Source organism: Meles meles, chromosome 8 (genome assembly GCF_922984935.1).
Source record: "Meles meles chromosome 8, mMelMel3.1 paternal haplotype, whole genome shotgun sequence".
Classification (NCBI taxonomy): domain Eukaryota; kingdom Metazoa; phylum Chordata; class Mammalia; order Carnivora; family Mustelidae; genus Meles; species Meles meles.
Window position 1 is genome coordinate 72,810,400 of NC_060073.1, and position 24,915 is coordinate 72,835,314.

Sequence of the window (24,915 nt, forward strand, 5' to 3'; positions counted from 1 at the left end):
ACACACACACACACACACACAGTGTTATAAGTGGTTATTAAGATTTCTAGGCAAGCCCACAAAAGTCTATTCAATATATAATTGTAGGCAAACTACTGTGCATGTGCAGTTTTTAAAAAATTACTCAGCAATGCCAATAAATACAACAGGAAAAACCACGTAAATTTTATATTATTTTTTAAGAAATAGATTCTTACTACTGACCCTTGGGGTGAGAAGATAGACAACTCCGTTTGTCTTATTAGGTTATGTTTACTACATGCTTACAATATGCCAGGCCATGTCCTAAGTCCTTTACAAACATTAGCCTTACAAGTATTTGATCTTGGGGTGCCTGGATGGCTCAGAGGGTTAAGCCTCTGCCTTCGGCTCAGGTCATGATCTCAGGGTCCTGGGATAGAGCCCCACATCAGACTCTCTTCTCAGCAGGGAACTTGCTTACCCTCTCTCTCTGCCTGCTGCTCTGCCTATTTGTGATCTGTCTGTCAAATAAGTAAATAAAATCTTTAAAAAAACACAACCAAGTATTTGATCTCACAACAACCTTATAAAATAGGTATCATTCTTTTCTCCATTTAAACAAACAAGGAAACTGAGGCACAGGGAAGTTAAATAGCTTGCCCAAGGCCACTCAGGGAGTGGTAATGGTGAGATTTGAATTGGAGCAAGCAGCTTGGTTCCAAAGCTCCCACTGTGAATGACAACCCCAGATTAAGAACCACTGGAGAGTTCTCCAGAAGAGACGAGGCCGTATAATAGTGGTGGATGCACAGGGAATGTCTAAAGCTGACAGTGCATGACTGGCTAGGGACAAAGCTAGGTAGTTAGGATTGGGTACTGGGAATACAGTGTTTTGTTATGGTTGTTGTTGTTTTTTTTTAATAGATTTTTTTTTTAATTTATTTCACATACAGAGATCACGAGTAGGCAGAGAAGCAGGCAGAGAGAGAAGAGGAAGCAGGCTCCCTGCTGAGCAGGGCTCTGTCTCAGGACCCTGAGATCATGACCTAAGCCAAAGGCAGAGGTTTTAACCCACTGAGCCACCCAGGTGACCCTGTTATAGTTGTTTTGATGCTAGTGCTTTTTTGACATTCACACTTAATTCATTTCTACGAAGAATAAGCATTAAACTTTCAACTTAAGAAATCAAGTACTCTGTGCAGTAGAAACTCATTCTAATATCTGGATGAAGTGAGAGTCAGATTGGGGATTCAAGGCTGGGGAGTGAGAGACTTGGTAAGAGACAATGAAGCCTAGAAATGGGGTAAGGTTGTGACACACATTACTATTTCATTATTTTTTAAGGGATTGGCTTGATATTTAGGACTGTCCATGGTATCAAAGTGGTCTTTAAAAAAAAAAAAAAAGATTCTACTTCAAAAAGGGACTTAGAGGAGGAAGAGGTTAAGCAGTGAGTGTTAACCACAACCTGCCTTGGGCAGAAGCAGAAGGAAGCCTCAGGCCAAGTAATGGAAAGAGAGTTGCTTTCTGTTCTGGTTGTCAGAAAGGGCAAAGAATCAAAACATCACTTTTGCAATGGATGAGTTTACAAAATTGCAGGAAGTGTGACAAGTCTTGAAAGACAAGACACATTTTTTTTTTTTTTTAAGAGTTCAGCTTTTTATTGAACAGGTTACAGAAGAGGTTTAGCCGGAAAGACCAAAACCCATGTCTTCATCAGACTCCTCTGATTCTTCTTTATTCCCACCTACTTCTCAGCTGGGCTGGCTGTACTGTGGGGGGGCAGGACCAGCTGCTGGGACAGGTCCACCAGCCCCTACATTGCAGAGAGGGATCCTGATGTTGACACTGACCGTGGTCTTTGCAAACAAGACTGGCCTGAAAAGTTCAACGCTTAAACCCGCTGCTTTAATTAGGGCATTGATCTTATCTCCCGTGACTGTCACCTCATCACTGAGCAGGCTGAGGGCCACATAGATGCAGACGAGCTCTGAGAAGGGTGGGCTAAGCGGGTGTGGCTGGGCACAGTGTAGTCGCCAGATGAAGTGAGGGCCTCACCCCAGCGTGGCCTCGAGCTTCCCCAGAAGGACCAAGCACCTTAGTGTAGCTGAGGAAAGGGAAGACACATTTTTTTTTCCTTTTTATTAATTTTTTCAGCGTAACAGTATTCATTCTTTTTGCACAACACCCAGTGCTCCATGCAAAACGTGCCCTCCCCATCACCCACCACCTGTTCCCCCAACCTCCCACCCCTGACCCTTCAAAACCCTCAGGTTGTTTTTCAGAGTCCATAGTCTCTTATGGTTCGCCTCCCCTCCCCAATGTCCATAGCCCGCTCCCCCTCTCCCAATCCCACCTCCCCCCAGCAACCCCCAGTTTGTTTTGTGAGATTAAGAGTCATTTATGGTTTGTCTCCCTCCCAAGACACATTTTTTAAATATCATGTGATATCTTTTTGCTGTGGAGTACTTCGCATCTGAAATTTGGGATTATTTGACCAAGTGACATCACCTCTGGTATTTTTCTTTTCTTCTTTTTTTTTTTTTCACTTTATAAAAATTTCTTTTCAGCGTAACAGTATTCATTGTTTTTGCACCACACCCAGTGTTCCATGCAATACGTGCCCTCCCTATTACCCACCACCTGGTTCCCCAACCTCCCACCCCCCGCCCCTTCAAAACCCTCAGGTTGTTTTTCAGAGTCCATAGTCTCTCATGGTTCATCTCCCCTTCCAATTTCCCTCAACTCCCTTCTCCTCTGGTATTTTTCATGGATCAAGACAAAGTATTGTGAGAAGATTGGGATACAGAGTCAGGTTCAAATCTAGGCTGCACCAGTTGCCAGCTGTGTGTCATCAGGTGAATATCAACCTCTGAACGTCAGTTCCTTCATGGATTAAAAGAGAGTGATAAGGGGTGCCCAGGTGGCTCAGTGGGTAAAGCCTCTGCCTTTGTCTCAGGTCATGATCTCGGGGTCCTGGGATCGAGCCCCGCATCGGGCTCTCAGCTCATTAGGGAGCCTGCTTCCCCCTCTCACTCTGCCTGCCTCTCTGCCTACTTGTGATCTCTCTGTCAAACAAATAAATAAAATCTTAAAAAAAAAAAAGGGAGTGATAATATTGCTCAAGTCTCAATGTTCTTGTGGACCTTAAATTGTGCCTCAGCTAGTCAGTATTCAGTAAATATTTATCAAATGGCAAGAGCACTTAGTAGCATTACAGCTGAAGATTTTATTGTGCTTTTCTGCATTTCTTAAATTTTCTACTACAAACATATACTGCTTTTGTAATTAGAAACAAAGACATAAAACTTATTCTTTTTTAAAGTGACAGACATAATTTCTCATATTTTCATCTTTGCTCTCTTTGCTTCTTCCATTTCCCTTTCTGCTATATATATAAAAATGCGTCTTCTTCACCCAGCAATATTCAGAAGATGCTATGGGATGTCAGTTATTCTCTATACTGCAACATGGCTTTAAGGAGGTCAGCTCAGCATACCCAAGTACTTAAATGGGGCTCAAGTCAGTGGTAACTCAGTGCCATGGGAATTGTGTTCTTGCCATTACTCATCGATCCTCGTCCTGACACTGCCAGGCCTCAGGGAGCTCCACTTTTTTTTTTTTTAATTTTATTTATTTATTTGAGAGAATGATCACAAGTAGGCAGAGAGGCAGGCAGAGCAGTGGGGGAGCAGGCTCCCGGCCGAGCAGAGAGCCCGATGCGGGGCTCGATCCCAGGACCCCGGGATCATGACCTAAGCCGAAGGCAGAGGCTTAACCCACTGAGCCACCCAGGCCCCCCTCCACTTTTTTTTTTTTTTTTAATCCTACTAGTTTCATTTATTCAGCACTGAAGCCTAGAGGCACTGACATAGGCTGCAGGAGTCAAGCCTGCAGTGGGTCTTTGGAAACCAAGGAGAGTGTGGGCAAGTGTATTAAATAAAGCAAGGGTCTGGCAGAAAACCAGCTTCTAATCTTGAAATGTCCCCTGGTTCTCTTCTTTTCTTTGTAATTTTAGATTTGTGGGTCCCAGATCTCCATATTTGCCTTCCAGAGCTGCCTTAGCAATAAGAAACGTTAAATGTAGGGATTTAAGGCTGAGCTACACCAGTCCCTGAAGCATTCTCACATCAGGAAGCATAACCAGGGTATCTGTCACAACTGAAGCTACCTGGTCTACCCACCTTCTCATGCTGTGGGCCTTTTCTCATACAAGGACATAAGAGAAGAGCCAAAGGGCCAGGATCTTTCTGAGTGTGTGGGCTTCTGGGAGCACAAGGTGTGGTCCATCAGCTTCCTCTGAAACCTGCACCTGCTTGCTTGTTCCTATTTCAGCAAACATTGCTGTCATCCACCCAGCGGCTTAGGTTAGAAATCTAGGAGTCATCTTTGACCACTTCCCCCCATTCACGCCCCACGTCCAATTATACATGCAGACCTACTTACTCTACTGCTTTAAATGGCCCTCAGAGTCATCTGCTTCTCTCCATTTCCACTGCTACCGACACTTGAGACAGCCGTGCCCTCCTTCCTCTATAACTGGTATCCTCCAAATAGGGCAGTTGTCTAAATGCCTGTAGCCCCAGATGACGTCTATAGAGAGGATAAGGAACATGTAAGGGTCACAAGGCAGTCAGTGACAGCGGCTCCAGAGGAGAACTAAGGCTTTCTGGTCCCAAGTTCAACACTGTTCTTGGACACCATTTGTTCATTCATTCACTATGCAGTTAACCCTTGAACAACACAAGGCTTACGGCCAACCTCCCACACAGTTGAAAATTTGCATATAACTTTTGAATCCTCCCAAACTTAACTTCTAGTAGCCTCCAAGCCTTGCCGGTAAGATAGACAGTCATTTCATATATGTGTTATAACTGTATTCTTACAGTGAAGTGAACTAGAGAAAAGAAAATGTTATTAAGAAAATCACTAACAAAAAAAAAATCACTAACAAGAGAAAATACATTCATAGTACTATACTGCATGAATTGAAAATAAAGCTGCATATAAGTAGACCCAGGTGGCTCAAACCTGTCTTGTTCAAGGGTCAACTGTATTGCATTGAGTCCCTAACTGGTAGACTAGATGAAACCATTGTCTCCCTCTGGGGTTTCTCCAGTGTCACCTCCGGGGATGACTCCCCATATTGGATTATGGTTTTCAGCCCGTTAATTTTTTTTTTTAAGATTTTATTTATTTATTTTACAGACAGAGACATAGAGAGAAAGGGAACACAAGCAGGGGGAGTGGGAGAGGGAGAAGCAGGCTTCCTGCTGAGCAGGAAGCCCAATGTGGGGCTTGATCCCAGGACCCTGGGATCATGACCTGAGCCGAAGGCAGATGCTTAACAACTGAGCCACCCAGGTGCCCCTCAGCCCGTTAATTTATGGCCCCATCACTCTAGCATACTCTCAGCTGCAGATAGAGTAGGGGATCTCTCAGACCCCTGTCAGTCCTCTCATTCCAGCATCCCACAAGTTGGCTTCTGCATGGTGTCCTCACAAATAGCTTCTGAGCTCGTGGGAGCAACAGCAAATACACACTTCTCCCGAAGAAAAGATTCCATGTAAGTATGATATTTACAACACAAATAACTGGAAGTGTTTCCCTCTAGACCAAACTTATAATGTAGATAGGAAAGGAGGACAGGACTGTTGATCTGGTTGAGCTTTCATGCCTTTACACACCATAGCTTCTTGGGAAGTCAATGCTCAGAGCATGATAGGTTCCCCAGTTTACCCAGGATTCCAACTAATTCATTTAACACATGTGACCCATGGTGTACTATGTGCCAGACGCCGTGCTGGTGCTGGGAACACAATGCTGTATCACATAGAGAGATATCCTACATTAGGGGACCTCATAGCCTAATGGAATCTGAACTAAGCTATTACCTAGTTTTCTTTTAAATATATTCTTGACTGGATACCATTTTACAAATTTCAAGTATAGGATTACAGAATCACAGATTCTAGGAGACAAAAGGAAATACTCATTTAGCCTAGTACCTTTCTCCCCTTAGCCAATATTTAAATCCCTTTTACAATGTTCCTGTCAAGTGATCATGTGGTCCCACTTTGGACATTGCCAATAGTGGGATTTCCTGCTTCCAAGGTGATCTATTCAATTTCTGAATAGCAGAAGGAGTTACAGTGTTTTCCCCTATGTCAAACCAAAATTGGTTTCCCTAAAGCTTGCACTGTGTTCTGGCCTTTAGACCTATATAGTCAAGACAGTCTCTTCTGCTCTGAGTCAACCCTGGATGTGAAAGCATGGTTGTTACTATGTCCCAAGGCATTTTCTTCTCCAAACCAAACATCTCCACTTGTTTCCACCTATCCCCATAAATATGGTTTCAAACTCCTTCTCTAGTCAAATGGCCAACAGAGCTACTTCTTCCCACTCTGCAAAAGCATGAAAAGCATTTTTACATAAACAATATTATTCTCCTTGATTCTCCCATGTTAAGCTCAGAGATCATGTGACCATAGAGCAAATTTCTCCCATACCTGCAGCATCCCATCACATGCATAACTCTGTAGATAGCTTTGAAACAAGCAGGTCAACTTTAGCAAACTAAAGCTAATTATATTGAGCTGTCAGGGTTGTTGTGTTAAAAGAGATAATGAAGGTTGAATTAAATCTTTCAACAAATATTGATGTCCCACCCATCATGTACTAGATATTCTGCTGAACTTTGGGTATAGCATAGCCCTGAAGATGATAGGAAAGACTTCTACCTATATAGAATTAATAGCCTGGAGACTGACCATGAGAGGTTTTGCAGGGGTCACACGGTTTGAACTGAAGCCCACTCAAACTCTCCCTGAAGCCTGTTTGAATTCTTCCTCCCAGTGACCTGAATTGGAAGCTCAAAGATGGTGCCCACTATTTTGATTAGCATCATAATAAACATAGATCCAACCACATTAATGCCAATAAACCTGGGGGTGTTACAATGTCCTTATGAGACTAATGCTTTTGAAAACAGAGCAGAGACCATAGTGGCATTTCTTATGAGTAAGAACCATTATATCACAGATTGTGATTTTCTCCTGCTAGAAACCATGTGTTTCCCTTAAATCAAGGAGTTTTATAATAAATGAGCTGAATTAGCATTTATTCAAATCAGGCTTACTTGTTTAGATTGGGCGAATGGAATGAGAGATTCTAGAGTGCAGAACAGCAGCTTCATCAAGGAAGGTGCTTTTGCACTTGTAGGTACAGTGCCAGGCCCCCTTCCTCCTTCCATCTGTCTGCTGTACCAATTATCCTGTCCGTAAAGTCGTCTTCAGCCATCATATTATTCAGTACACTCTACATGACAGGATGTGCTTCCAACATCAAAGAGACTTTCAGCTTTTCCGGAAGCTGTCTTGGCTTCCTTATCATTTTATATCATAATTTGTTCAGCATTTGGTCAAGAAACTGATAGAAATGGAAGAGTTATTTACTGTAAAACCCCCGGTCTCTGCTCATTGTAAACCACTGATCTTCCTGGTTGTCTGTTCCTGGCAGATAATCCACCGTCTTGGGTGGGGTGAGCATGAAACCACCAGCTAATATCTCACTAGGGGAGGGGAGTGACCACAGGATGTCCTCCTCTGTGTCAGAAGAGTGGCAAATATTTAGCAAGGGGGGTTTCACATTTGCTTATCTGAGAAGTGCTCTGCGTCTGTACCGTGCTGCTGAAATGACAGTTAAGATCTCTTTCGTCAAGCCTCCCCCACTGACCCTATATGCTGACACGATTTTTAAATACTATGTCATGGTATATTAATCACACTCATATTTGTATTGGCTAGTATTTGTTGGCCATAGTTTGTCCAGCATCATGCCTGACACGTACTTTATCTCAGTTAATCCTCATAGCAATCTTTGGAGGTAAGCATATTCTCTGCTTTCACATGAAAAAAAATGGGTTCAGAAAGGGTAAATGGCTTGCTTAGCTTAATTTAACTAATAAATATAAATGCCAGGATTCATGCCCCACTGGGTGTCTATTTCTCTTTACTCCCTTACCCATCACCCCAAACACTCAAATCCCAACCAGAATTGAGGGGACCATGTTCAGAGCATCCTTTCTCACCTGTATGTTCACTCCCTCCCATCGTCTGTGTCCTAGTCTATCTCCTACATAGGATTTCAGTTCCTGTGAGGGAAAGAGAACTTACTCATCTTTGTTCCTCCCCAGAGAATAGAACATAGTACTTCTCTGTTAAGTACATTTTAAGTGAAAACACACATACACGAACCAAAATACAATGCTACCACTAGAATTTCTGACTCCTGCTTCAGAATTACAGAAAGGCTCCCATTTTAAAATTAATAAGGAATCAAGTCATCTTCTTGTGCCTATCTGATCTTAGCCAAAGAGTGACCAAACAACAAAACCCCTTTTTGATTGCAGCTCCAAATTGCAAGTCCTTTGGCTGTCCAAAGCCAGAGAGAATAAAATCCTCCCATCCTTAGCATGACTCTTAAAAGTAGTTGAGCAGAGACATGCCGTTGTTCGAACGTGGATGGAAGAACTTGGTGCTCTGCACAAACACCGAAGCTTCCCCAGACTCCTGAGAAGCTGGTGGGACTCACTGCACATAGCACATGAGAGGGAACCTCTCCCCTTTACGCAAGGTTGGCCTCACTTGGAGCAGTTGCAGACTGAGAGACAGAGTTCTTGGCCTTAGTACTTAAGACTCTGACACCTGAAAGTCATCATTCCAGTTGGGAGAAAAGCAACATGGAACAAATAGGTGTGGAGGGATCAGCAAGCCAGGAAACAAAGACCGACATGGCAATAACAACTCTCCGTATGTGTGCAGCGTTTCCTGTGTCCCCGGCGCTTCCTTACATTATTTGTTTTAATCCTTACAACAGGCTGAGGGGTGGTAACATTTAAAAGTGTAGAAATGAAGCTTTAAGGAGTTAAGTGACTCGCCCAAGGCCTCCTTGTTGGTAAACATAGACGCGAGGGAATTGAATTGAGGTCTCTCTGACTCCAAAGTCTAAGCTGTTAACCACTCATGCTAATCATTAACCGCACTTGCCTTACCATTCAATCTGTTCTTGGCGATCAATACTGGACGCTAAATTCTAAACACGTTCTGCATTTTATTTATTGCTTTATTTTTATTTATGTAAAAGCTAAATGTATAATTCTCATCCTGTAAGATGAACACTATCGTTCTCAACTAATCTTTTTTTTTTTTTTTTAAGATTTTATTTATTTGACAGAGAGAGATCACCAGTAGAGAGGCAGGCAGAGGGAGGAGGAATGAGGCTCCCTGCTGAGCACAGAGCCCAGCCCCTGAGGTCATGACCTGAGCCAAAGGCAGAGACTTAACCCACTGAGCCCCCCAGGCACCCCTCAACTAATCTTTTAGCTGTCAGCAGAAGTCTGGGCTAACAACCTGCTCTAGATAATATATAGGGATATCTGGACTCTTCGTCTTCAAACTGACAATCTTACTGAAGAAACTGATGCCCAGAATGTGCAGACCAGATAAGCAGCAGCCGTTATAGACTTGAGTCTGATGAAAAACACTACGTATTTCGTTTATATTCATAGGTTGTGTTATGGCTAACAGGCATGCCATATATATTATTATATCTGATCCTAAGGAAAATTGTGAGGTAGATAAGGTAAAGTAATAGTATCTCTACTGTGTATAGAGTTAGAGGCACACCCGGAATTATTATCCTATTAAATTCTAGTCTTGAGAATCCAAATCCCAAATAAATGAACTTCTAGCCCTTTCAACTCTTCAGTAATACAGATGGAACTGAGGTCAAATCTTGACGCTATCACACATCTCTCTGAGCCTTCAGTTTTCTCCTCTGTCAGATAAGGGATGAGGATGTCTACCTCACAGGATTGTGAAACTTGATGAAGTAATGTAGGTAAAACCCTCTCAATAAAGTAGTGAACAGAACAGATGCAGATTGCGTCCTCATGGACCGGGATGGGGGCGGGGGGGGGGGGGGTGAAAAAACAAATGTGTGGTGATTATATAACTTGACGATGAAGTTACAAGAATCGTAAGTGTTGTAAAGGGAAAAGACAGAATGCTCTGTAGACATACCGTAGGGTGAGCTAGCCTCCTCTGTGGCGGGGAGCAGGCCTCCCCAGGCAGTGACCACTAAGCTGAGACCTGAAGGATGAGTGGCAGTCAGTGAAGTTGGGGGGGCATAGGGATAGGGAGGTACAGGTGTGGATTGTAGCAGAGAGTATTCCAGGCATGAAGGGCATCACGGATGAAGAAGCTTGGTGACCCTGAAGATCAAAGAAATGACTTCTGTGGCTGGAGTGTAAGGAGCTTCAGCAAGAACAATGTGAAAAGATGCTGGAGAAATAAGCAATCTCCAGGCCATGTGGAGCCTCACAAGACAAGCTAAAATTATTGAACTTTAACCCATGAGAAGTCACGGAAGGGCTTTAAGCAAGGGACAGCATTAGATGAGAGGTTTTAAAAAGTTCAGTTCCAAACTAGGGAAAGTTGCATCTTTTTAAAAGCTTTCTTTTCTTTTTTAAAAATACACACCTCTTTCACACCCCTTACATTGCAACAGTGATATAGACTGTGTGTTTGAAATATAAAATGAAAAGATTTAGACTGGAGCAAGTAGCAGCTCCTCCCTCTACTACTTTCAAGATCCAGGACAAGTCACTGCAAAGCCTATCTCTGCTCTTGCTACCTAACACAGTTTCCTCTCTAAGCAGAAGTTATCTTGTAGATCTTTAAAGTACTTTGAGAACCAGGGTACACACTTCTGGGAAGCTCATTTATTCATTGTGTGTATGTGTTTCTTAAAGATTTTATTTATTTATTTAACAGAGAAAGAGACAGTGAGAGAGGGAACACAAGCAGGGGGAGTGGGAGAGGGAGGAGCAGGCTTCCCAATGAGCAGGGAGCCTGATGTGGTGCTCGATCCCAGGACCCTGGGATCATGACTGAGCTGAAGGCAGATGCTTAATGAGTGAGCCACCCAGGTGCCCCATTCATTGTTTTTGTTGAACAAATATTTATTAAGCATCAGCCATATGCCCAGCATAATATTAGGTCCTGGGGGTTCAGAGGTGGAGAAGATACAGACCCTGTACTTTAAGAACACACAGTTTGGGGTGGACATAGGCCAGAAAAAAAAAATAAGTAGTCACTTTGTTGTACACCTGAAACTACATTGTGTATCAACTATACTCCAATTTAAAAATTTTTAAACAAAATAAAAAGGGATGGAAGAAAATACATACATATATACATACATACATAAAAAGTAATGACAATAAAGTAGGATCTACTACAAAAGAAGCAGCAGGGATAGAGTTATTTACACAGCCTAGAGTCAGGGGAAATTTTCAGTAGAGGTGATATGCACATGGTATGTGCTTAATACATGTTAAGTAATTGAATGAAAAGTTTGAGCTGTCTTTACCTCCCAACTTTAATGATATATGATTGGCATATAACACTGTGAATTTAAGATCTACTATGTGTTGATTTGCTACACCTTCATATTGCAAATGATTACTACGGTGACACTGGTTTTTTTTAGATTTTATTTATTTATTTAGAAAGAGAATGTGAGCAGAGGGGAAGGCAGAGAGAGAGAGGAGACTCAAGCAGACTCTGGGCAGAGTGCAGACCCTAACACGGGGAGATTTCACAACCTTGACCTGAGCTGAAATCAAGACTCTGGACTCTCAACTGACTGAGCCACCCGGGCCCCCCTACTACGATAACATTATTGAGCTGAGTCGTAAAGGATAAAGGGACAATAAGAGGAGAAGGGAATGAATAAGATCACAGATACCATAAAAGTGACTTTTTCAGATTACTTTATCAGCAATCAGCTAGATAGGTTGAAAGGGAGAGATTGTAGGTAAAGAGACCAAGTGAAAACCTGGGGCAATAATCCGGGTGAAAGGTACAAAGGACTTATTGTTCACTCAGGAATAATGGTGGTTGTACTCAGTTTGCTTGACAGTAAGTTTTACTTGGTAGTACAGTTTATGGCTTGTAAGTGTTAATACATCTTCCCATGAATGGATGTCTGCTTGCCTTCACAAGATAGAGACCATGTCATCTACTGAAATCCTTATAATACCTAATGTTATGCTCTGTATCCATGTGCACTTATCAAAAGTTGGGTTGACAGTTGGGTTCCCTGGGCTGCGGTGGGAGTGGGGCAGCTGGAACAAGAGAAGTGGGAGAGGACTCCCCATCTGCTGTGCCCCACAGGCATTCTTCCTTCCTGTAAGGCAATATCTTAAACTCAGCCAAACCTTCTTCTTATTTTTCCCCAAAGCCCTGGTATGCCCTTTCTCTTGTTCAGACGCATCCATCCACCCTAGCTAAGAAACCTCAAGATTATATTGGAAGCCAAGAACAAAGCTAGGGGAAAACAAAAATCATTTTTCAGACTTTTAAGAACTATGCTTTTCCCTGCAGAATCTTCAAAAGGGCTTTTCTTCTCATTCACACATAGAAAGAAGTCAGTGATCCTAAGATTCAACAATGCCACTTCTCTGAACCTACCCTAAAGAAACACCCCCAAGTGTACACAAAGAAGCATGTATAAGCATATTTTATGGAAGAGACAAAAAGTGGAAATAGCCTCAAAGTCAGTTCATCCAACACATGCTAATAAACCATGTCCTGTTCAGGACAAAATACTAGCCAACAGCTAAAATAAGTAGATCTGTAAGTATTAATACAGAAAGCACTCCAGAATTGATTGTTTAAGTGAGAAAGGCAGTTTGAAGAATGATAGGTCTTGTATGATACCACTGGTGTGAAGAATAACCACCAATGAACCAACAACCCGAAATAGTAGTTTATTTCTTATAGCTATATATATGCACTAAATGCATGAAAAATGGTCTGGGAGAATATGCACAAAAATATATACAAATCTGGTAACAGTCATTACCTCTAGGAAGGTGGGATGGGAACCAGAACTGGGAATGATGGTCAAAGAAATTTAGTGTTCTCTGTATTTAAATTTTTCTCACAAGTGTGATAGTGCATTTATGATTTAATGAAAGAAATTTTAAGGTAAGAAAATCATCAAGGATGCGCAGTACTATTTTTAGTAGTGAAAAGTTGAACTACCTAATAGCAATAGAAATATCATTAAATTAATCATGGTATAATCCACATGGCAGAATTTAATAAATGTACATTTTTATGTTTGCAGATGTAAAGAAGTTAGTAATTATAGTTCCATTTAAAAGGAACTATATACTAATTATGATGTTCTGAATTATCCCACTTTTGTTAACAAATACATACACAAAAAAGTTTGAGATAATTTTTTTATAAAAAGTTTATAGTTGTTTCTATATCAATGGGATTCTTGTTGTATTTTGCTTCTATATACCCTAATTCTTCCCTAAGAAATAAGTATGTAATAAGAAAATTCTATACATTTTTAAAAAATGTAAACAAAATGAGGGAATTGAACTGGAACAAAGGTAAGAGGAAGAAATGCATACTGGTGGATGGGATTAAGAAAGTAGGAAAGAGATGTTTGAGGATTTTTTTTAAAGAGTTTTCTTTCCAGAGAGTTAAGGGGAAAAATATTTTTGTTCTCAGACTTTTTCAGTATACTTTCCAAGCCATCAAGTTCCTAAATATAACCAAAGATGATGATTTTACAAGCAAGCCAATATAAACATAGTAGATGTTTGTATTTCTACATTAACAACATGACATTGGAGCTGCAAAAGTTCTTTCGAATTGGCTATATTTTATTTTTCTAAAAAAAGTAAGTCCTCCTTTTGAGTCCCCTTTTAAAATATAACACCACCCCGGACCCCACCGTAGCTTTGAATTTCAAGAAAAGTCAGAATAAGATAGCAGCATTTAGGATGGAGGTGGAGGGTTAAGCATTTGGGCAGGAAGGGGTCGGCGAGGACTTTTTGAAGAGCCTTACCTAAAAGTAGCACTGCGCAGACTTTAATGTGTATTTGGATCATCTAGGGATCTGGTGAAAGTGCAAGTCTGGGATGGGACTCCCGGGTGATGCCCAGGCTGCTGGTCCGTGGACACCTCCGAGCAGCAAGGCCTTGGAGTCAGGGAATTTGCTCTTCCACCCTGGTCCATCTGTGTTTCACTGGCCATGATTTCTTTCTTTCTAACTTGACATTTTTTTGTCAGGATACCAAATAGCAGAAACTTTTAAGAAAATCATTTTACCATATACAAGGTACAGTTTAAGACCCTCCGCCTGGAAGTGAGGAAAATGGGAAACAGCATAGGGAATGGGCAGGAGCTGCTAAGACAAATGTTTTTTGTTATAAAGGGTGTGGTGTTGTGGAAAAAGCCCTGGACGGGTTGTCAGAAGACCTGGCGTCATTAACCAGCCGTGTGCATTTGCACCAGTCATTTCTCTCCAGTTTTCTGTCTCCTTTCTTGTCAGAAGAATTGGTCTAGGGGTGCCTGGGTGACTCAGTTGGTTAAGCAGCTGCCTTCGGCTCAGGTCATGATCTCAGGGTCCTGGGATCCAGCCCTGCCATCATGCTTCCTGCTCAGTGGGGAGCCTGCTTCTCCCTCTCACTCTGCCTGCTGCTCTGCCTGCGTGTGTTCTCTCTCTCTGTGTCAAATTAAAATGATAAATAAAATCTTAAAAAAAAAAAAAAGAATTGGTCTACATGGCTTCTAAAATCTTTTCGGCTCTGACACTTGAGGAGTCTATAAAGAGAGCCTGTATCAATAGAAGGGAAGGAAAAAGGATGTGCCACCTCACACAGAGCTGCCAAGGACCCTGTACCTGTGGTATTATAATGGAAGAATTTTCCCCTTGTCTGCCCAGATGCAGAAATGTTGGAGTGAGAGCCTGGGAAACATGCCTAGTATGAAATCCTAGTACCCTGACTTCCTGGTTTTGGCAGTTTAAAGTCTTGGGAATCTGTCCCAGGCTCTGTAAAGTAAGAGGGACCATGAAAACAGGCCCTCTAAGAACTTCAGTGTGGCTCTGACAGCCTTCAGATTCTAAGGTCCTCCATCCTTGGGGCTACCCTCGGGTTTCACCTCATTCCCCTACACTGATCAGCAGCCAAATTCTAAAGCCACTTGAGCTTACAGTCCCAGCCAAATGGCCCTACTGCCTTCCTGTTTGTGAAAGCCTCCAATTCCCAGCCTGTGGCCAAATCCAATTTTTGCAGCAACTCAATCTTCCCCCAAGATCACTCTCTGGACTTGAGTCTCCCAGATGCTGCAGACTCTCTCTGGGCCTATAGCAGTCAAGCCTGAGGGAATTGGAAAGGCCAGACCAAGGCAACACTTGGTTCTCTATGTTTAAAATAGTCCTCTGCTCCAAATGGGGCTCGGCCCCTAGTTTGATAAGCACAGGGTGGGAAAGGGACCTGCTGTGGTGAGATTACCCAGACTCTGCGGCGATCTGCTACAGTTTGGCCTCACACCTCAACAGACCTGCACTCTTCACATTTTCACTTACTCAGCAGGCCTATGGCTCTTCTAGCAAAGACTCTGGAGTCATCCATAAGCACGCTAGCTTTAGGCAGGCGGCCTCCATCCCCGTTCCTGAGACCCTGTACCCAAGAAGACAAGAGAGGTTGGCCTCCTGAGGCATCCATTTGCGATGCCGGGAGCCTGCGGGCTGCAAGAGGAGTTATTTTTCCCTCCAGCCCCAGCCTAGGCTATGCTGAGTGATGCGGCTGGCTAGTACAAGGACTGCTTTTTATAATGTTGGTCCTTGTTATTTTTGGTGTCTGGAGAGAGCTTCCTCTCCTCCCACAGTTAATTAGCAGCATAGGAGCATTTCCCTTTCCTCAACTGAGAGTCTGTTCCTGCCCCTGGGGCTGGGCAGAGGGGTGGCAGGTGTGGCTAAGCCCTGCCTGAGGTTAACCTCAAACTTCAGCTTAGAGCCACACTTGAGGAGAAGCAAAGGGAAATGCAGGGTTAGTTTCCACTGGGACAGAGTTGGCAAGTGCGCACAGGTCCCTGGCAAGCCAGGGGATTGTTTTCCACTCTCCCAGTCAGGTGAGGGGACAGGAGAAGGGGGTGGGGAACCAATGTGTGTTTGACACGTTTGTGAATTGTTCCTATAACAAAGGCTTTTAAAAAAAACACACACACACAACAGAGTGGAGCTTTATATATGTGAATGAGAGGCTCACAGAAGGACCTATTGTCAGGAGGAAAAATTGCATGAGTAATTGTGCATGACTTCAGTCTTCCCAGTTGAAATGTTAGGCGTATTAAGGATGATTGTGGACATTCCAGTGTTTCAGTGTGGGGAAGAAGGAGGAAGGAACTCCTTGGAGGTGAGGAGGCAGGTTGTCTTGCAAGGCGGGGGAGACAGCAACCTAAAATGCTCTTCCTCCACTTTTCTTGCTGGTTCCCATTCTTTCTCTACTTAATTAGGGTACCACTCCTACAGGAAGGCTTCCTGCCCCTACCTCCTCTCACCTTCCACTTCAGGTGTTCTTGATAGGTACCTACTGTCTTATCATTATTTACTAGACCATGATACCACTGATAGTTTGTAGAACAGTGTGCATGCATCCCAGGACCGCATTCCACCACTTCCTAAATGTCTAACTCTAGCCAAATTACTTAATCTCTGTGTCTCAGTTTCCTCATCTATAAATGGGAGTAATACCTACCTTCTAGAGTTGTTATGAGGATTAAATGTGTTAATACGTACAAGACACATAGAACAGTGCCTGACATGGTGTGCACTCAATAAATATTAGCAACTGCTATTTTTACTTGTATCCCCAGTAGTTAACACAATTTGTAATATATCATGGGACAGTGGTTTTTCAACCCTCATATGCATCATCACTGCTTGAGGAGCTTTAAAATTATATGAATCTGGGCTCCATTGGTCTGGGGTGAAAACTGATCGTGGTATTTGAGAAAAGTTCCCAGGTAGTTTTAGTACGCATCCAAAGTCATAGATGCTCAATGAATAGGTGAATAGATGAACAACATGGGATCAGAAGGAACTGATCCATATGACCCCATCCTTAGGAATGTCAAAGCATGATTCTGTCCCCTTCAGAAAATTTGCTATTTCCTAAGGCAGACTTCTAGAGAATGTGACAGTGAATCTAATGGAGTACATGAAAGAATATAATTTTCACCATCTCAACATACTGCTCTGTTGAAGAGACAGAAAAACAATTTGCTAGAACTAATATTAGAGATCAATAGGTATTTCCTCCTGTGCTCTCTTTTGTTTATGCAGACTTATTGCTCAGAGAGTTGCCATAACAACTCCAACCAGAGCTGTTTTAATTTCCACTCGCCACCAAGTCATTAATTCAGTGGGCTTAAGAAAACATTTAAAGACCTCAAATAAAGCATTTCTGCCCCTATAATGCACAGTTGTACTATGTTGTTATCATAACATACTGTAATTAGTTGCTTTATTGAGCTGGTTTACAAAATTTCAAATGACTGCTGCTTATAAAACAGGAAGTCAGGCATCTCACTATAGGAATAATGAACTATAGCCAGGCCTTACTCTCAAGGCACGTATATGTATTAATGGGGGACATAAAGATAAATGTACTGAAAACTAGAGAAAATGAATATAACAGAGACATTTAAATACTATGTAGCAGGATAAAGTGGGCTTGGAATCAGGTTTAGGCCTATTTCTTATTAGCTGCCTGACCTCAATTCAGTTAACCTTCCTGAATTTCAGCCCCCTCCTCAACCAAATGTGGATTCTGATGCCTCCGTCACAGGATTGTTGTGAGACTTCAAAGTGATACTATACATAAGTGTCTGGCACTTTTTAGTAAATGAAATTATTTTAATGAACAAAGAGCTGTATCTGAGCAGCACAATTTGTCTCAGCAATTTCATTATCAAGAGGAGAGATGTTAGGGGTGCCTGGGTGGCTCAGTCCATTAAGCGTCTGCCTTCGGCTCGGGTCATGATCCCAGGGTCCTGAGATCAAGCCCCACATCGGGCTCCCTGCTCAGTGCAGAGTCTACTTCTCCCTCTCCCACTGCTTGTGCTCTCTCTCTTGCTCGCTGTGTCTCTCTGTCAAATAAATAAATAAAATATTTAAAAAAAAAAAAGAGAGGAGAGATGATACAAAACTGGAGGACTCAAATCAAAATGGAGAACTAAGCTTGAACATAGATCCACCCTCCCACCATAAATCCTTTAAAGGGCAGAAAAGATAGCTTTTAAAATCACGAAGTCTCTACCAGCACCAGCAAACAAGAAAGGAGGCAAAAATTATGATAAAAGTCTGGATAGAAAGCAGTTAGGATCACAATGATAGACAACTCACGATGAGTATTAACATACTCCAAACCACTCTTAAGGTAGATTTCCTTGAAGGCAGGGACAGAGAATCTCCTAGCTCAGAGGAAGCAAATAGAAAGAATACGAGAGGTTGGGAAGCACTCTTCAGGGTTATTCATCTTTAAACTGCCCTGTGCACAACAGACCTCTCTCCTCTTCCCTCCACTTTGGGGAGCTATAGGTAGAGGGTAGGGGTCAGGAGAGTGGGCTAAAACACAAAACTTCATTCTAAAAGGGAAGTCCCTTGTCTGGGGAGGATGTCTGCTGGTGTGTGAGGGCCTGTGAGAAGGGAGGGCTGGAAATAACCCTATCCAACTGTTGTCCCTATCCAATGGGACACAGAGGGGTAAAAGGCAAAGCTATTCCTGCCCAGCCTGTCAACTGTGGCTTCACTGAAGTAAAGGCCTCCTTATTTGGACATCGTGGGATGGGCAAAGGACCAAGAGAGGAGGAGGGTAGTCCCGAAGCCTGCCTCTCTGCCTTCTCCAAGAACCTTACTGGGAAGTCTGTAGTCAAAATGACCTACTCACAGAGTCCCTAGTAACCTTCCATTCACCAAAGGAGACTAGAGTGGAAACAGACAGCTCAAAACTGAAGTGAAAACTTAAAATACCTGCTTAAATGTTCTTAAAACATAGATATGATGAAGAATAAAGGATCACCAGGTAGTTGATGAAATTCAAACAGCTCTAAAGAAAAGGATTAACATGGGAAAAAAAAAAAAAAAAAGATTTAACATGAACAAACTGAGGGACACCTGAGTAGCTCAACTGGTTAAGCGTTGGCCTTCGGCTCAGGTCATGATCTTGGTGTCTTGGGATGAGACTCGCATCAGTCTTCCCTGCTCAGCGAGGGGACTGTTTCTCCCTCTCCCTCTGCCCCTCTACCCTGCTTGTGTTTGCTCCCTCTCTCTCATTTTCTCTCTTGTGCTCTCTTTCTCTCTCTCAAATAAACAAATAAAATTTAAAAATACACACACACACACACACACACACCCCAAAAACTGACTCCAGATTAAAGAACAGAAGAAAAAAAAGTTTAAAAAATTCTCACAAGCTACCCTATGACCCAGCGATTGCACTGCTGGGTATATATCCTAAAGATACAAACGTGGTGCTCCGAAGAGGCACGTGCACCCGAATGTTTACGGCAGCAATGTCCACAATAGCCAAACTATAGATGTTTAGATAGATATATAGATAGATATATAGATATTATAGATATATAGATATTAGATATTAGATAGATATATAGATAGATATATATGTTTAGATAGATATATAGATATCTATATAGATAGATGTCCATCAACAGAAGAATGGATAAAGAACATGTGGTATATATATACAATGGAATACTATGCAGCCATCAAAAGAAATGAAATCTTGCCATTTGCGATGACGTGGATGGAACTAGAGGGTATTATGCTTAGCGAAATGAGTCAGTCGGAGAAAGACAACTATCATATGATCTCCCTGATATGAGGAAGTGGAGATGCAATATGGTTTTGGGGGGGTAAGAAAAGAAAAAATGAAAGAAGATGGGATCAGGAGGGAGACAAACCATAAAAGACTCAATCTCAAAAAACAGACTGAGGGTTGCTGGGGGGAGTGGGGATGGGATAGGGTGGTAGGGATATGGACATTGGGGAGGGTATATGCTATGATGAGTGCTGTGAAATGTGTAAACCTGGTGAGTCACAGACCTTTACCCCTGGGGATAAAAACACATTATATGTTTATTAAAAATTTTAAAAATAAAAATTAAAAAAAATTCTCACAAAAAAAAATAAATAAAAAAATTCTAAGTAGCGTCATCCTTCAGAAGATCTGCAAGTATATTGTAGCAGACTGCTATGAAAAAGGAACAAACAACAAACAAACATGGAATTAAAAATTATGATAGTAAAACTAAAAAAAGCAGTAGATGGGATAAATAATAAGATGAGTATGGGAAAAACTGGGAGTGTTAAGAACCTAAGTGTGAGGAGATGTCCCTGAATATACAGAAACGATCAGGAATGGAAAATTTGAGAGAGAAATTGAGAGACTACTAGGGACTGAATTGTGTTCCCCTCAAATTCATATATTGAAGCTCTAAACTTGATCTGTATCTGGAGATAGGCCTTGTGAGTAGGTGATAAATGTTACATGAGGTCAATTCATGTATGAATTCATAATTCAGTAGGGCTGGTGCCCTGATACAAAGAGGAAAAGACACCACAGCTATCACTCTGCCATATGAGGACACAGTAAGGACATGGCCAGAGGGTAGCTGTCTATAAGCCAGGAAGAGAGCCCTCACTGGAAACTGAATTGGCTAGCAACTTGATCTTAGCCTCCAAAACTGTGAGAAAATAAATTTCTGTTGTGTAAGCCACCCAGTTTATAGTATTTGGTTATGACAGCCCAAGCAGAGTAATACAGAGACACAAAGGATTGATTCAGAAGTGCCTCCTTTCATTCAAAATAAATGCCAGGAAAGAACTGAGAATTGGTGGGGAAGAGATCCACAAAGAAATAATAAAAGAAAACTTCCCCAACTCAAAGAAAGGCTTCAAAACTTCATAGGGCCTGCTAAGTGGCAGACAAGGAACGTTTTCAAAGATGCTTACTTAGACAAAGAATTGGGATGTTTCAGAGCCAATAAGACAAAGAAAAAACTGTAGAAGTATTCAGAGAAGAAAAACAAGTTACCTACAAGGAACAAAAATGAGTTAGCTGTCAGACTTCTGAAAGGTTATTCTGAATGCTGGACAGCAATGAAGCAATCACTTCAAACTTTGAAAGAAAATAATTTTGACCTAGAATTATGTTCCATGCTAGCCAACCTAGCTTTCCAATGAAGGAGCAACATCAAGACATTTTCTTTTTACCCTCCAGGTTGGCAAAAGGGAATAAATTTGATGAAATCCAACACTAGCAAGGTTTTAGGGAAAATGGCCCTCTCAGACTCCATGGGAGTGTCATTTGGCGCCGTCATTTTGACAGGGCAACTTAGAAATATGTATAAACATTTTTCTTTTCCAGCTATATAAGCTAGAGAAGAGCTTATACAATGCACAGGAGCTTATACAGCATCGTGGGTCAGTAGTGCAGATCCTAGAGTCAGAGTGCTGTGTTCAAAGCCCAGCTTGGGCACTTACTAGTTATGAGACTTGGGTAAGATTACCTTAGGGCCTCTCCAGTGAAATGGGTATGATAATATGTACTCCTTATTTCATAGGGTTGTTCTGAGAATTGAGTGAGTTACGACATACAAAGTGAGTAGAACAGATCTTTGTACAGATTAAGCATTTAATAAATGAGTATTACTGTCATGCATTCTATAGAGAGATATTAGATGTTATCTAAGGACATTAGACAGTGAAATACTTCTAGTTCCATGCCACTGGAGATAAATGATGCTGCAGTGTTTGATGTGGCACAGTATCAGAGGACCAATATCCATAAATAAGACAATGGTACTACCATATTAGGGAATACTGTGCAGCCATTAATCAAAATGTGGTAGAGGGTACATGGGTGACTCAGTCAGTCTGATAATTGCCTTTGGCTCAGGTCATGATCCCTGGGTTCTGGGATCAGGTCCCACATCGGGCTCCCTGCTTAATGGGGACTCTGCTTCTCCCTCTGACCCTACCCCCAGCCCCGTGCACTCTCTCTCTCACTCTGTCTCAAATAAATAAATAAAATCTTTTTTAAAATTTTAAAAGATTTTAAAAAGGTGGTAGAATTATACTAACTCTATGTGCTATCAAGGAAAGATCCCAAGGACATATTGCTAAATGAAGGTGAGGGAGAAAAAGCAAATTTCTGAACAACGTGTATAGATTATCCCATTAAAAATACATGAATGTACATATTGCACATGTACACAGTGACATACGACTGTAGGGCAAAGCAGGGGGAGCTGTCTGTCCTGAGTGCAGACAGTAAGGGAGTATAGCAACTGAGGATAATTTAAAATAATAATTTTAAGGGATAACTTGAAAACAATAGTAAATGACAATAAAATCTACTTAATCTGCTTCTTATTATCACCATGAACATTGGAAACAAACAATATCAGTGATAAAATGCTCCTCCAGCCAGAGCAGTCAGCACTTCCTGTCCCCTAAGCCCCTAATCCTGGATGCTACTGCATTTTCCCAAGTGCATAGAAAAACTTAGAGCAGAAACTGACAGTACTGATTAAATAGGATAATTTACAGAAGGAAGTGGTGTTAAGGGGGGGGGGCAGTGAGCAGGATTTTTACCTTTCACTTGCTATTCATTTAAAATTGTTTTTCAAAGAATATATTTATTTACTTAGAATTTGTACTTGTATAGTTAGCACTTTTTTAATGTGAAAAAAATAACATGGTAGGCAAAAAGATTTTATTACAGGGAGTCAGAAAAAAATGGAAGCCAATGATAGCCTATAACCATTCCTCCAAATATTTTATATTATGGAATATGGGTTAGGTATGGTGACTGCATTTTCAGAACTAAAAGTTAGAAACCAGTGACTGCCAAAGAATTTTTGGTACAACTTCTGAGTAGGAGAGGCAGCCTGGGACATCCAGTTCTGGGTGCCAATATAATGGAATTTCTGGGACCATCTGATGGTTCATTATTACAAATAGACTGTCTGAAACCAGACCTGTCCATAAATCCCTAATCCCACTCCATTTTTGGATCCTTTTGGAACTGAGCTCCTCCTGAGAGGATACCAGCTTACAATCTAGCATGCAGCCTGCCTTACCCTGACTCTCCCAAGTTCAAGGCCTGGAACCTTTTGTTCCCCCCTGAGATCTGCCAGGAGAGCTGGCAGAGTACTCCTAACTTCCCAGTTGCCACAGCAGCATCCCAGGCACACTGTCTGCCCTCACCTGAGAGGGCAGCTGTTTTCCTGACTCTCTATCAGCCCCCTGATTCCCTACTGGTCTCCCCACCCCAGGTTCCAGAGCCCCCACACTCCCCACTATCCTTCTCACCCTTCCCATCCCACCCCTTGTGTGTCCCTGAGCCAGTCTGGCCTGGGCTACTGATACCAGCCCTGCTGATACTAGCACAGGCAATCCCAGGCACAGGGTAAGATGAGGCAGTGAAAATGAAATGATGGGGTACAGAAAGGAGGAGGGTAATAGACGCAGAGAAACAGGAAAGACTTTGCCAGGAAACCAGGCTGACGTGAGCTGAGTGGAAAAGAGAAGTTGGAGCAAGACTCACAGAACATCTTGGGGCCAGTTAAGGAAGTGGGAGAGAAGTAAGAACTAAATATACACGGCAATTCTAGTTCTAAGCATGAAGAGGGATGTCTAAGTAAATGCACGGATATTCATGACTGAGAAGGACCAAATGAAAGGCCCCCGTGGGCCCCAGAGCTTTCTGTGGGGAATAGGGAAAGAACATGTGTCAGGCAGATGTGTTCCCAACCCTGGCTGTGTGACATCAAGCAAATTCCTTAATCCCCTGAGCTTTATCTGTAAAATTGGGGTTCTTCTAAACATTCAATGGATTCAGGTAAGTAAAGCTCTCAGGCCAGCATTCAGTAAAGCTGAATTTCTTTCTCCTTTCATCAAAATGTCAATGGTGATGGTGAAAACTTACCTGCAGCCTCCCATTACCCACTTCATCCTCAGTGTGAGCAGTGGGCACACTAAATAATAGCGAATTAAGATAGCTAATATTAGTTGAGGGCATATTATTTGCAAGCTTTATTCTAAACTCTTTGCAGCATTACCTCAATCCTCACAACCCTACGAGGGAGACAATATTAGTAGTCCTAGTTTACAAGTGAGAGAGTCAAGGCTCAAAGAAGTAATTCACCCAAGGTATATAACTGATGAGAGGCAGAACTAGGATGAGAATCCACTCTAATTGCAAAACCCATGCTCTTTACCACTGCACTATAGTCCTTCCCCCTTTAGCAAGGCAGAAAGTAGAGAATGGTTAAACAGGTAACAGTCCTATCCGAGGCATTGATGAAGGTCAGTAGGAGGGTTCCTGTTGTCCTGTTTCCCTGTGTGGAAGCAGCTGCTGGAGGAAGCTTCCTACACTGTTCCCATTTGACTGTGGGATCCAGGAGAGACTACTGCTGAAATGAAGTCATAACACCCTCCCAACGGCCAGAGATGGGTGACGGCATCCGAAAGCAAGCAGATCACATATGTAACCAGTGCAAATAAAGCTGTAGGCAAGGGCATTGCCTTGTGTTTAGAAAGTGTCTTGCAATAAAGAATGTGGTAACTGAGTCCAAACAAAAGGGTGATGAGTTGGCAGGCCGTCTGGAACGAGCCAAGCTGAAGTTTGCCCATGCGTCTACAACTCTGGCCGCTCTGATTTTAAATGCTTCATACTGGTTCTGTGGGCAGAAATCCCTGGGATGAAAAAGGTCCAAAGGAGATGCTGCTTAGAGAAGGCCAAAGCACCCAATGGGCAGAAGAAATTACTAGTTAATTCAATAATGCCAGTGACAAAAAAAAAATAATGCCAGTGACATTAGGGGGTTTCATTAAGTAGCAGTCATCGTTACCATGCCATTCACTCAATCATGTATTTGTCCAGGAAACATTTATAGAAAGCCTACTGTGTTTCAGGCCCTGTGCTAGGTTCTGGAACATTATAAAGAGTCCCAGAAGCTTACAGGAAAGTCGGGAGATGGTAGAAAGCAGGCT

The 24,915-nt window shown here is 42.1% G+C and overlaps 1 pseudogene; it reads right to left on the bottom strand.

Moving 5' to 3' along the window:
• Positions 1–1,646: 1,646 nt before the first annotated feature.
• On the bottom strand, positions 1,647–8,072 carry LOC123948794 (annotated as a pseudogene).
• Between the last annotated feature and the right edge of the window lie 16,843 nt (positions 8,073–24,915).